Source organism: Danio rerio, chromosome 17, assembly GCF_049306965.1.
Source record: "Danio rerio strain Tuebingen ecotype United States chromosome 17, GRCz12tu, whole genome shotgun sequence".
In the NCBI taxonomy this organism is placed as follows: domain Eukaryota; kingdom Metazoa; phylum Chordata; class Actinopteri; order Cypriniformes; family Danionidae; genus Danio; species Danio rerio.
The window spans coordinates 39,799,732-39,814,596 of NC_133192.1; the positions used below are offsets into that span (position 1 = coordinate 39,799,732).

Here is a 14,865-nt window from a genome sequence, read left to right on the forward strand (position 1 = left end):
CATGATTTGTGTGCATGGAATCAGCCGTAAGTTGCGCATGCGCTGTGAATGGGGGAACAGGGGAACTGAATTCTCCGGAACACCGGCACATCTACATTTATGCAACATAATGCTCACAATTTAACAATTGTTTCTCAAAAAAGGTAAAAAAAAAAACTAAGTTGAACAAATGCCACTTTTTTATTTGTATAATCAGTAACTTTAAAGTTAGGTTATTACTTAAATAAATTACGTAAATAACAGTACGAGTACTTTTACCTCAGAAACAATCAGAAAGTGTAACGTAAAGCTACACCTGCCATTTCTACTGTCAGCTAGGATTTTAGTCTTTTAACGTGTTAAACGGTCAGTGAATCGTAAGCTTGGTCTTGTGGAACCGACTCGGATAAACGAGTCTTTCACGAATCGAACAGCAGAGAAGGGGGTTTGGCTCCCGGCGTAACCTGACCCCAGAACTCGGCTCTTTAAAGGAATAAAGGATGAATTTACTGAATGGAGATCCGCTGCAACGTCTGCTGTGTTCAGAGCAGGACTGGGTCCTCTAACAGACTTCGCAACGGAGAATTAAAGTTTTGGAGGAGCGACTTTTGAGAGAGTTTATGAAGTTTGGAGGCGTAGCGCAGCGATGTGATGTAATGTGATCTGCCGGTTTTGAAAACATTAAAGTGAAAATCTCCGGCGGTCAAGAGAAGGACAGTCACAAGGTAAGTTCAGCGGTGGGTACGTGGTGGGTTACGAAGATGAAACTAGTTTGTCTCTTAAAAATGTTGCATGCTTGATCAAATTGATGTTTTTATGCTTTACATCTCTCAAACTGCAGTTAGGATGTTCAGGGGGTCCATATATGTTAATGTTGACATTTTCTAGCCTGACACACCTGTGCGTTGTGCCCATTTTTGGACAAAAATTACGCCAGCAGTACATGTGCCCTTATGTTTTTAGCAGTAAACAGATGTTGGTGCATTTAAAGTTTTGTTGTGCTGTTTGTTGAACCCGTAAAACAGTGATGCTGTTTGCAAGCCACTTTTAGTCGCTCGTTCAGAACACTTAATAACACTTGAGAAGTGTTTCTCAAGAGTGTTTAGGTCTGTGCCATTCCCAGTGCATGTGCTTTTGTGCTCACATGGAGTTTTTCATAAATAAGTTTGAGTTTGACCTTACACACACTCCATCTAGGAGTGCACAATAAACAGTGTAATGAGTTGTATAAGCCAATCTGTAATATAAATCTATATACGCAAAATTGACTTGGACATAATATTTCTGGAAGAAGCTGCTTTGTTTTGAAGTATTAAATAATATTTAATAGGTGATTATAAAACACAAGTAGATAATAATGCATGACAATGGGACTGTGTCAAGGTCAGGGGATCTATCAAAACGTCCAATATATTTTAGGATTTGGTAATCTTTTTTCGTTGGTCAAGTGGTCAACTCTGGTAGAACACCAATAATGTTCATGATTAAAAATCTATTTTATTGTAATATCAAAATTAGCATAATATTTGCTTCATTTTTAATTTTTTTTACATTTATATACATATTATATTTCCTGCATTAAAGGTGAAAAGAAAATATGGGTCCGTCAACTGTATATTAAGTGGTCTTAACTAATATGTACTTACACTCCAATTAATCATTTGTTAAATTGCAGCTATTGTGTATACATGTTTTTATGATTGATTAAATACCTGCTTGTAATTACATCTGTAATTAATTTCTGTATTACATTTGTAATTACACTGTTGACCATTCCATACACCTTAATTGAACATTAAACTTACCCATACCACCAAACCTGTCCTTAACTCTACCCGTATCCCATCTCAAGAGCACCACAAGTGTTCTGCAATACATTATGAACACAGTAAGTACACTGTATTTATTTTGTAAATACATTTATTTGTATTTTTGCAAGTGCATAGTAGTTAAAGCCACCTGATCTAAAGTTGACCCCAAAATATGACATTATAATGACATTGAATCAAAATAAGGTGAAAAAATTAGTTTTTTGTAAATAGTTTGAAACTGCAATTTATTTAAATTTCTTATTGTTAACCCCTTTATTCGTCATCTTTTAGCTTTAGTTACATATAAGAGCTCATTCTTATTCACAAAAACAAGATGTTTGCTGAGTGAAATGACAACAAATTAAATTTAACATCTCATGTAGTCCAAAAGCACAAACCCCAAACTTGGCTAAATCTTTCTCTTGAAAGCAGTGTTTTGTCCTTATTCTCTTCATCCTGTATCCGTCAATGCTTTCTAAAGAACGCCACAGAGAGTGTGTAGGTGATATTTACACCTCTGCGTGGAGGGATGTCATAGGCTGTATTTACTGCTCCAGCTGATAATGAGTGTGGCCAGTTTGCAGATGCCTGTTATTAGGCCAAAGCTTCCTGTAGACCGGAGAAAAAGAAGAAGGAATCAGAGAAGACCGTATTGGAGAGGTGATCTTTTGGAGATCTACAGCTGTTAAGAACTCGCTGTGATTCATGTAATTCAGCCTATTTATACCACCACTAAATGGGTGTTGTATTCAGCAGCAGATGTTCTCACCCCTAAATATGACATATCTGCAGGCTCAGGCTGTGGTGATGTGCTATATTCAGTTGTGCCTTTTGGCGTCATTGTTGGCTGTAGACTTATAGTCATCATATTTAGATGCTTCTTAATCCAATTTATGGTTCAGTGGTATGGTTCCTCAAGTCTGGCCAAAGCGGTCTGTAACTGGTGTAACTGGTAGGTATGGGAGATGTGGACTTAAAATTATATCTCAATATTTTCCGGGGCTTTTTTTATTGCGATAACAATATTATTGATGATAGTTCATACAGTATGTATCCACTGAGAGACAAAAAATGCTGCATTTGTATAGAAAAGAAGTATTTTTCATGTTTTTATTTTTATATTTTACAAAAAAATTGGTCTTTAACCCTACAAAACACTTTTTATGGAAAGATATATATAGGCATAAAATATATTTATAGACCATTTTGAGGGATGTAAACAATAACAATGGTCCAAACTTATTTCCAGTTTTACATTTTTATTTTCTATATTAGCTTCCGAAAATTCTGAACGGTTGGGATATTGATAAATAATGTTACGACAGCTGTTGTAATTTTAAGATTGGATTGAATTGCCTCATTACAGTTATTAAAATAGTTTGACAAAAAGCAGCAAATGTTCATGCAGTGACATGGCCACATTAAAATGGTCTATAATGCACTGCTTATAGACCTAGCCTTTACCATTGTATTGAAAACTCATGTGATTTCTTCTTCATTCTGTGATGTTAAACCATGTCTGGTCACAAAAGTTAGTTATTTTAAACACTCGACTGGTGTTATGACATGAATTTGGACTGAAGATATGTCAGTAAATCTCTTTTGTAAATGGGCTGAAGCATGCAAAACTATCACACACTTACTACTGCAATAACTCATTGCCAGTTTAATAACTTACACCAGTTTTAGGTTTTATCGTTATTTTGTACCTTTTAATTGTGGGGGATTTTTTTACAGATATTGGCAAACAACTAGAGACTGGCCCATCTCTAGTAAGCTTATCTCAGCCTGACCTCTGACCAGCTAATTTAAAATATCGCAAAACCTAAATCTGAGACCAGCTGACTACTTTCAAGCTCTTTTACTGTGTAGTTTTACAAGAATCACCCTTTATATTGTAATGATTACACAAGTTGAAGTTAGATTAATTAGTCCCCATTAGATTTTTTCTTTTTTAAATATTTCCCAAATGATGTTTAACAAAGCAAGGAAATTATATGTCTGATAATATTTTTTTTCTTCTGGAGAAAGTCTTAGTTGTTTTATTTCATCTAGATTAAAATCAGTTAAAAAAAAAAGAAAAAAATATTTTAAGGTTAAAATTATTAGCTGCTTTAAGCCAGATTTTTTTCAATAGTCTACAGAACAAACCATCGTTATACAATAACTTGCCTAATTACCCTAACCTGCCTAGTTAACTTAATAACCTAGTCAAGCCTTTAAATGTCACTATAAGCTGTATAGAAGTGTCTTGAAAAATATCTAGAAACATATTATTTACTGTCATCATGGCAAAGGTAAAATAAATCAGTTATTAGAAATGAGTTAAAACTATTATGTTTAGAAATTTGTTGAAAAATCTTCTCTCTGTTAAACAGAAATTGGAGGAAAAATAAACGGGGCTAATAATTCAGGGGGGCTAATAATTCTATGTTCAATTGTATTTACTGTGACACACAATGGAATCAAAAGGAATCTACATGGTTTAAGCTGGTTTAAAAAGTCTCCCCAAAACCAGCAAAAGAGCCAAGTGATGGCCTTTAAGTTCTTTTTTTATTTTATTTTTTAGCAGAAAGATAGAGATGAACATTCCTAGCCCTTCTAATAAGCTGACATGATGTTTAAAGCTCAACCGAGAAATACACTGAAGTCAGAAAGCATCAACCAGGATTTAATTGGTTTACTGTAGTTCCTGCTGAATAGGTTGACTTAAAACCAGGCCCAGACAGGCTGATAATTTTTAAAAATTTATTTTTTTATATTTTTGTGCAGAATTTAGTAAAAATCGGCGAATTTATGTGGAATGACTTTAGGGGTATCATAACTATAAACCTAATGAAGGTTACCTTTTTTAGGTTTTTAGGGTGTACAATGTAAATCCAATTAGATCCAAAGAAAGTTTCTCATATAAAATATACCATAAGATAAAAATTTATAATATTAGTTCACAAACCGTGGAGAATTATAGTATTAGTCAATAGTAAAAAATTTTTTATATTAGTAAAATACGGAAAATTTGGAAATGTGTGTGTGTGTGTATGTATATATATATATATATATATATATATATATATATATATATATATATATATATATATATATATATATATATATATATATATATATATATATATATATGCATAATTAATCCATTGTAAATACTTTAATTTGCGTGCAGATTTCATGTGGGCTTGCTTAAAATTACAGAAAACCCTGAAGGGGTGGTAGTGGAGATTTTCTACAGCTATAATTAAACACACCTGAACCTGCTAATCAAAGTCTTTAGACTTCCTAGAAACTTCCAGGTATGTACTGGCCCTTAAGGAGCAGAACTGGACATCTCTCAAGGTCTGGACTGTTGACAAGCATTCAGTTATTATTTTTTTCCACCAGAAACTGCAAAAGGAACTTTCTTTTTAGACTTTCAATTAGGACAAGGTGATAATGACAAACATCTCACATCACTATATGTCATCTCATATCCTTTTAATTAATAACTTAAAATATATATATTGAAAACATGTGGAGGTTTTTTTCTACATTTTAAAGTAAATACATATGTAAATATTATACATATGTAAACACTTATACATATGTGATCACCTTTCTCACTCGCAAAAGTTTGAATAAAAAAGTAGAAATAATAAAATATACAACACTTAAAAAAAAAATTTATAATTACAGGTCTAACATAAAATAAATAAAAAAAAGCTAAAAAGAGTGCAAAATGTAAACATTGTACCATAGAGATTGAATCTTTCTCTCAATGTTATTTGAATTTATTATTTACGGTGACGTATTTTGTGACAACACAAAATACGTCAGCATAAATAATGTATTTTGTGACACCACAAAATAAACAATAGAGCATAATATGAAACTACAGACTTTTTATTTTTTCCATAAGATATTACGCAGCCCTACCCTCAAATAAATTCTTCAGATTAAAGCTTGATATTATGTTTACATTGACACCAATATTCAGATTTTAATACGATTAGTAAGTCAATTCTCTGATTAAGAGTCTACCATTTAAACAATGATTTTTGATTACCCTAATCCAATTAAAGTCTCAATCGAACTAAACAGAAATCAAATTAAGATATGTGGAACATATCGTTGTCCAGCATGGCAAAGTTGGTCTTAAGCTGATGCAACTCTTTCTGACCAGCTGACCTTAAATGACCCAAAACCTCTCTAAACAATCAAAACTGGCTTTACAACCAACTAATGGACTTTGAGTTCTTTTTTCCCTCCAGAAACCTTGACAGGAACTATTCTTCATAATCACAATGATGCCAGAAAGCATCTACAGGGTGGAATGAATTAATTTGGCTGTTTTCTGACAAACAGCTACTTCGAGTTAGTCAGCAGACGTTTCTGTTAGTCAGACCTCCAAAGCTGCTGTTATGGGTGGCCATAAATTGTTGCGCAGACACCAAATGGAAACTTCATTGCAGGCTGAAACAAAAGATGTCAGAATCAGTTTAGCCGCGTGTGGTGGCCTTTCTTTGGAGATCTATTGCCCGTGCAGGAGCAAAGAGTTGGAAAGCTCATAGGCCGCTCGCTCCAACCTGTAATAGCTACTTTAAGTCTTCATTTGGAAGATCTCACACGACTGCTATAATCAAGCCACACACACATCATTTTTATTTGAATATAAATGCAGCGGTAATAGGTTTTGCATTCAAATTGTGTTCAATGTGATAGCAGAAACACACTTGTGAACACACACACACACACACACACACACATATATACTGCAGACTGACCCAGACACACTTTTTTTCTGATGATTTTGAGTAATTTAAATGAGATGCCAAAGTCTTGGAAAACCAGTTTGGTCTTGACAGAGAAACAACAGAGGGGATTTCACACGACTGCTGCGATGATATCATTTAATCGCTTACATCACCGCAGCTGCACGCTCAGCACAGATCTGGTGTGTGTGTGCGCCTGTGGGTACGTAAACTGACGTTTTAAAATGATATTCGTTTTATTGGAATAACAGAGAAGGTTCTGTTTTATTGAATGATGCACCAGAGACTTGTCCTGGTTTCCTACCGGCCTTTCATGACCCACACACACACTTTTTATTTTCTTTGCTTCATAAGATTTACTTTTTCCTACTACGCTGTTTGACATAGATTCTCCTTGTGTCTTAGCATATATATATATATATATATATATATATATATATATATATATATATATATATATATATATATATATATATATATATATAATAACAGCTAGCAGCTAATAATAACAGTCTCTTTGCAGTCATTAAAAGCTGTACATTGGTTTGTGTGCAGTTATGGGGTTATATATCAGGTTTGTTGCTGTGGATGTGCTTGGAGATATTTTTTGTCAGCTTTTCCTTTTGTGAATGTGCTAGAACTGGGTGAAATGTAAAAAAAAAAAAAAAAGAAGAAGTTGAAATTAAAGTATTTCTTGTCTTAAATGATTACTTGCACTGTAAAAAGCGATTAGTTACTTAAAAAAGTGAGTAAATATGTTGCCTTAAAAGCGACACGTTGGAACAGTTGAGTTTATTCATTCATTCATTTTCTTTTCGGCTTAGTCGCTTTATTAATCCGGGTCCACCACAGCGGAATGAACCGCCAACTTATCCAGAACATGTTTTTACGCAGTGGATGCCCTGTCAGCTGAACCCATCTTTGGGAAACATCCATACACACTCATTCACACTCATACACTACAGACAATTTAGCCTACCCAATTCACCTGTACCGCATGTCTTTTGGCCTGTGGGGGAAACTGGAGCGCTCAGACGAACTCAAGCAAACGTGGGGTGAACATGTAAACTCCACACAGAAATGCCAACTGACCCAGCCGAGGCTCGAACCAGCGACTGCACTGCCTACTATTATGTAGCCAGAAGTACATGGCTGCATTTTAGTCCGGAGAAGAACGGTTAAAAGTAAACAGTGATAAATTTGATCAGGTGAGGGCTTTTCTTTTTCTGGATTGTTTTTTAAAACTGTCGGTTGGATTTAGGGAAGTAGACGGGCAGGTCAGTCTGTGCTTTTGAATACACTATTGGCTAGAGCTGGTTGATTAAGCGAAAAATAATCAAAATCAACATACAGAACATATAATTGATCTAATTTTCCCAGGTCGATAAAAATTTTTTTTTTCCCTACCGTGTGTGGAGTAACGTGACCTCGCTCCATCGAGAGCACACATATGGTCTGGTCAAGCCTTCACACTGTCGCATACTCATGCACGTCTTAAAAATGTACCTGCACATTATGACAACACTAAGCGCAAGCTCTGTGATCGATTTAGTAGTGTTGACACGCGTGTGCTGTGTGGAGAGCCACGGGACAGCAGAGAGCTCTTCATTGGAGTGAGTTTTACAAGTGTGGAGTCCCGTGGAGGAGCTGTTTTGTGTTTACCTTATGATTAAAGTTGTTGCACGTCTGCCGGTTCCCGCCTTTAAATGAGTGAGATTTAACTTCTTGTACATTAAGGTAGCATTCAGAAAAAAACAAAACCACAGAGGAACATAAACCCACTGCCAGCTAGCGTTTCAGAAGTGTTATTGCAGAGCAGCACAAACAGTATGCTGAACTATTAATGCACAGCTTTGCCAAAGGCAGGTCATCCCTATCACTCGATGCAGAAGTATAAACCAGCCTTAAAAGTCTGAGGCTGATTTATACTTCTGCTGCCACTTTGCAGCGTTAACTGATCTCTGGTCAGGTAGGACGATAGACCTATTCTCCTTACTTTGCACTAAATTGACTAACTAAGTTGCTCTTTGGTGATTTTTATTTAATGCAAGTTAATGGAATTCTTCTGGGGTTACAGTTCAGTCCTGAGGTTATATTGGGGTTTATTGAAGCAAACAGATTGTTAGGACATGATTATATTATTATATATAACACATTTAAAACATTGCTACTTTTTAATATCTTCCTGAGATACAAAAATGTCTGTCTCAAATGCAACTCACACATACGTTTAGACCATTGAGATAATAATAATAATATTTTTAAAAAATTCTGTGACCAATATTTTTACTTCACAAGATCATAATCAAAAGCCACAGGTATTCTTTTTTTGGACTATCAGAGTGCAAATAGCCTTTGACTTTCACTTTATGAATCACTAAGTGTACATCATACCCTTCCTCTAACAAATCTGCTGTACTCTTGTAGTCACATGGGAAAAGAATATGGTGATTCTCTTTCTTCCTCCCTTCCCCCTGTCACACAAACCAAGGGTGTGAAAGGCCTTGTTCCTCAAAGCATTAGCACAGAGGCTTCAGCGGCAAATGAATTATTTGCATGTTGCTGTCATATTTGGCAGTGCAAGTGGACGTGGGTTGAGCTAGCAGAAACATTGGCTTAATTTGACCTCTACTTCTGACGGCCATGCCAGGCTATGTTTCCCAAACCTCAGTCTTCAGCTTCAGTCAAGTCCGACATAACTGGACTCAGAGTTATGGCGTTTTGGTCAGCTAGCGGAATCTCTCTGTGCGCCGCTTCTGTAATTTGTCAGTAGGGCTGTAGTTACGACCATGCTAATTGCAGAGTGTGACATGGCGCAGTTGTACCGCTCTGCAGTTTCAATGTCTGCTGTGTCTGTGACTTCTGGTGTCCGTCCGTCTCATTTACCATTCCACTTCTGTTACAAGGGCCCACATATTGTCCAGAAGTGGCTTTGAAGTTTTGTTTATTGTTGGGACGTGAATTTTTGAAGTGTTCTCTCATCCCACGTTCTGTATTGACTTTTATTTTCCCACTGTCTGGGAATTTCAGAGTTTAAAATTAATGCACGTTTGTGACTGTCTACATTTTAAATCCGGTAACACAACAATGTATAGCACATTTATTCATTTGCACAAAAGTTTTACGATGTTTTGAAATTACTTCACTTAATATATAGTTTCTGTAACCCTCCCGCCCTGCGCATTTTGTATAGCTGTTTGTCAATACCAAGAACGCAAAGAATGGACTTGCGTTCTTGTGGAGACCGGTCTTGCCAAGTTACCTCTGAAGAACGAACTCGAGAGATGTCAAGAACAGAGAACGTGTCTTCTGAGAAATGAGATGATCTTCCCTGGTTCTTCCTGATGGTCACATGACGTTTACACATTTTTAATGGAAAATTATTGAAACATTACAGCATTCTTACAATGATTTATTGTTTTTCTCCTTATTCCCCTTACCTCTATTTACATTTCTGGAGGCTGCAAAATACATCCCAGAAGGTATGTATTTTTGCAGTCTTTGTTTTCGCGAATCCACGAGAATCCATTAACGCCATTTGCACCAGCTGTTCTCACAAAAACCCACTGTGGCCACTGTTTACTTACTGTTTGACTGACTGACTGACCGACTGACTGACTGACCAATCGACTGACCCACCCTCCTCCTTCCTTAAACCCTAGTAATTTTATCCATTGACCCATCCACCCACTTCCCTAAACCCAACCAACAATTTCCAAAAGCAATACAGAAAAGGAAATGCCCTCGCCTGATTTTTTTCACCACGTTTTCAGATTTTACCACATTCTCACCCTTTATTTACTTGTTTATTTTATTTTTTGGATTCTGATTTTTCCACTTTCTGGAACCCCTCTTTACCGGGCTCGAACCCTGTTGTCATGGTCAACTCCTCTCTGCGTCTGCCGACGTACATGACAAGCTAATGGAACAAACTGGTTTCAACTGGAAAGCCGTCCACACGGAGATAATTGGTCAGCTGGTAAGCATGAAAAGGAATGGCGTCATACCGCCCCGTAGCATTCGTTTAAAAAAAAGAAACAGCCATATGTACCTCTGGTTACATAATTTGCGGTCTCCAGAAACGTACATAGTGCTACGTTTTCAGAATGAGCCTGTGTTGATATAAACTATGCATAAAAACCTTATAAATATATGTTGCACAATTCATTCATTCGTTTTTTAGTCCGCTTAGTCCCTTTGTTAATCCGGGGTCGCCTCAGCAGAATAAAACACCAACTTATCCAGCACGTTTTTATGCAGCAGATGCCCTTCCAGCCGCAACCCATCTCTGGGAAACTTCCACACACTCATTCATACACACAATCATACACTACGGACAATTTAGCCTACCCAATTCACCTGTACCGCATGTCTTTTGGCCTGTGGGGGAAACTGGAACTCAAGTAAATGTGGGGAGAACTTCATTTAAGGAAACTCTTGAGGTAAATGAGTGATATATCTGAATTTTAATATTAAATCTATATTAAATGCTGTGCTTCCCAACTTCTTTATTCAGCACTAATGACTTCTGGGACTTCTCGAGCAAGTTTTGCTCTTAAGTCTGCATCAATGCGTCATCGATATCAAGAATGCATTCGGGAACTTTCATGTGTCCTCCGTTTTTGCGGTTAGGGTTAGGCAGTTGATAATGACATTACACAAGAACACAAGGTTGCTGAAGAATGTATATTGAGAAACAGAGTCTTTGTTACTTAACACACCTGATTCAGATCATCAGCTCGTTAATGTTCTGATGATCAGATCCATAAACTGATCCTTGCATGTCCAATAAGCAAACATACAAAATGTAGGACGGGGGCTCTCGAGTACCGGAATTGGGAACCACTAAATTAAACTATGTAAGTTCACACTGCAACATTTTTAAAGTTCTGGGACCCCTGTTGTTTTCACACTGCACAGTGCACAACTCTCTAGGGTAGCATTCAGTTCCTGCTGTGTTTACACTGCATGATGGATCAGTGACACGAGAATAGTGTGATCATGAAATAACTACAGATCACACATGAGATTCAAAAGTTCAATAAAAAATTCTGCAATGTGCTGCTGTGGCAAACATTTCCTTTTGGTTTCACTTTAATGTCATTGTAAAGCATATTTATTTAGGATTTATTCATCGTGGGCGGCACTGGCGCAAGAAGGTCGCTGGTTCGAGCATCGGCTGGAACAGTTGGCATTTCTGTGTGGTTTGAATGTTCTGCCCATGTTCGCGTTGGTTTCCTCAGGGTGTCCAACGACATGCGCTGTAGGTGAATTGGGTAAACTAAAGTGTTCGTATTGTATGTTTGTGAATAAGAGTGTATGGATGTTTCCCAGTGGTGGGTTGCAGCTGGAAGGGCATCCGCGGCATAAAACATATGCTGGAAAAGTTAATTACTAACTTAATAAAGGGATCAAGCCAAAAAGAAAATGAATGAATGAATGAACAAACTAACGAACGAAGGAACAAACGAACAAAGGAAGGAAGGAAGGAAGGAACGAACGAACGAATGAATTTATTCATCATTTATTATGTCAGGGCTAATATCATGCATTTTGAACTCAGCATATGTGGTCAATGAGTTTTTTCTGATTGGTTGATTAACATTAACATACTCCGTATAGCTTTTGACCATATAGAGTTCCGCATCATGTTACCAAATGATTTTTAAAGTGACTTTTTTTACACATGGTCACATTTAATTTATCTCTCACTTTCACTCTCAAAACATTGAATTAGTTTTAATACAGGCATTTAAAACCTGAAATATTCCAAAAATGTATGTATTGAGTTGGATAACAAATAGATAACACAAAAAGCTAATAGACCCCCTAACATCACAGAAATAGTGACATTTTAGAATGTGAGCTACAAACAATGTAGCTCGCCTGTCGGCTTTGTACAGGTAAAAAACAATCAGTGCTTTTCCGCCATTCAAGAGCTTGTCTCCTTTGAGCCTCTGCATTCTTCATCCCTTTTTTCAGAGGAAGAGAGAGAGACCCCCTCCCCTCAAATTGGTAATGGGGACTGTCATGCAGAAAGACTCCATTGTGTGGGCCAGGATCCTGTTTCTCCCCAGGCCTGTAATTAAGAAGGGATTGCTTGAGCAGGGATATTTAGGTGGCTGAATATAGGGTAGGGATTGCTTAGACCGCTGGGTAAACTGTCTACAAATGCATTGCTGGACCGACCCCATTCCTACAGCCTTAAAACGATAGATGTATGCGCCTAAAATGTGTATATTGAGAGAATGTACGTAGTAGCCTTTGTTAATCTCAGTGAGTTCACAGCTCAGGTTTGCTTTTCAGTGGTTTCCTTGGTGATCCCTAAAAGTGAGCTCATTTGAAGAGAGGGAAACAATAAAAAAAAAAGTGAAAAGAAACCCTTGGCCCAGAGCGTTTACTGCCAGACCTGTGATGTCAGCAGTGTGTTCTCATCTTATGGTAAATGTCAGACTTAGATCACCAAGATTTTGGCCTCTTTTTTATATTAGTGTCTAGTGGAAGGGAAAAGCAATCCAAACACTGCAAACACTTTAGTAAAGTTACTGTCAGTTAGATTAATAAGTAATGACACAAGACAATGGGGCGACGCAGTGGCGCAGTAGGTAGTTCTGTCGCCTCACAGCAAAAAAGTGGCTGGGTCAGTTGGCATTTCTCTGTGGAGTTTGCATGTTCTCCCTGTGTTCGCGTTCGCAAAATTACAACACCAACCTCATTTATGGCCGTGTTACACATTATCATCCTATGGATAATGCTTCGACTGATCTCGTTGGTCTTCAGAAGTAATTCACAACTTGGTCTTTATGGTGAATCTCTTCCAGAAATGACAGTGACTTTTTGTTTGTAAGTTTGTGGACGTTTGAGTAAATGCTGTCATGTGATGTGCATTTCCTTTCCGTTGAGCACATGAACACAATGGCAAATCAGCACTGTTTAAGAACGTGCTCAACATCGCTTAAATGTTAGCAGGTAGTTTTTAAATTTTCAGAACCGCATGGTATTGAGTTTCAGTATGGTGAACACACTAGTGGGCAGTGGCTGATATCGATTGTGTGGAAGCCAGTATCTTCTACAGTGCAGTGTAATTTGGCATTAATGTGAATTTCTCTTTTAAGTGTGACTTATTTCCAAAAAAAAAATCCACTTTAATTCTCGGGGTGCACCGATCCTGATACTTGGATCGGATATCGGCTCGATACCGAATATTTTTGCTGGATCGGCTAGAAGCACAGATGAATATTCAAGTGTAAATTCATGTTAAGTTCAGCGCTTCCCTCTGCTGCGTCTGTCAATCTTTTTTCATTCATTTACCATTCAAACTGCGTGTTGCCCTTGTTTATAACAACACAAAAAACTTTCTCTATCTGCTCCTATTAGTTTAAATAATCAGTGGAGAAATGCATTTGGTTTAGCATTAAATGGATTCATTTTGACCTGCAACAAGGAGTTCGTTGCTGTTTCTAAATCATGTTGCGCTGTGTCTGTTAGATCAGCAGATTGCATTCGCTACACTGAAGTAGAGAGGGCTATCACTTCTTCACACACAAAGTATGCTGACCTGAGATTTTAAATTAGAAAAGTCTCAATAATACATTGGACAGATCTTCAACGCACTGATTTTTCCCTTTTTGCTGCTGTTTTGGAAACGTCAGCAGATACCGGAGGGCTGCACGCTGTGTCTTAGTGATGAATCAAGCGCTTTATTTACGCATGGCTCCGCAGACGCAAAGTGCGCCGCTCCTTAAAATTTATCTTGCAAAAAGTTTCTGTTCTCTCATCCTTCCGACTGAGTTTATTCTTCCGAGGGAATACTTTCAGTGCTGCGAATAGTTTGAAAAGCCTGGCTCATTGTGATCAAAGTAGTTGATTAAATTAATCAAAGTTAAACTAACGGGTGAAATATAGATCGTCAAAAATAGAAAATAATTTAGCCAAATATGGGCTACTCTGGAACTGTGAATATTTCACTGTAATTTTATTTATAATAATATTTTATTTAACAGAGCAGTTTGTGTTTTGGCGCTGAAGCATATATGCGGACCTTGTTTTACTGCGAAATTAAGTGAGGGTATGTTTATTAAGTAAAACTGGCCTCAGACAGTTTAGTTTAGTCTGCATCAAACCTGCAGGAAAATATCAGGCTTTGCTAAAAGGCTGGTTATTTTAACAGTAATTAAGGTCAATAGTGGTAGCATATTACAGTTTGTAAAGAAAAATCTCAATATTAAAAAGGAAACATTTTCCTTTTTACAACAGATCATATAAATGTTGTAATGAATGCCCAAATAATGTAGCCTAGTTCATTAGGTCTGTTA

At 36.9% G+C, this 14,865-nt stretch overlaps 1 protein-coding gene across 1 annotated transcript in view; it reads left to right on the plus strand.

Moving 5' to 3' along the window:
• The first annotated feature begins 502 nt into the window (after positions 1-502).
• The window catches only part of plekhh1 (pleckstrin homology domain containing, family H (with MyTH4 domain) member 1), an 89,746-nt gene continuing 75,383 nt past the window's right edge, over positions 503-14,865 (plus strand). The window contains 1 exon segment of the mRNA NM_001077519.2: positions 503-704. The gene's annotated coding sequence lies outside the window, so the exon portion shown is untranslated.